The sequence below is a fragment of the Pteropus vampyrus genome, unplaced genomic scaffold (genome assembly GCF_000151845.1).
Source record: "Pteropus vampyrus isolate Shadow unplaced genomic scaffold, Pvam_2.0 Scaffold352, whole genome shotgun sequence".
Classification (NCBI taxonomy): Eukaryota; Metazoa; Chordata; class Mammalia; order Chiroptera; family Pteropodidae; genus Pteropus; species Pteropus vampyrus.
Window position 1 is genome coordinate 571,202 of NW_011889133.1, and position 305 is coordinate 571,506.

Sequence of the window (305 nt, forward strand, 5' to 3'; positions counted from 1 at the left end):
ATCCTCCCAAGGTGCGGTTTCGATCACATGCCCTCCTGCTCAGAAGCCTCCAAGAGCCAGATCTGGCTGGCAAGTGATGAATATCTATGGACTGACGCTAAAGAGCTCACTCAAACTGCTAAGAAGAACCTCAAGACTTCAACAGATAAGCAGGTGAGGGATGTGGACAACTCTTTTGCTCAGGAGAAGAAGCAGAGAGTCGACACATGCTTAGAAAATAGTTCCACCTGTTAGAAATGAAAGCAGCCTTGGGATAACATTTCATGCTTACTAAATTAGCAGAATTTACAAACATCGTCACCCAG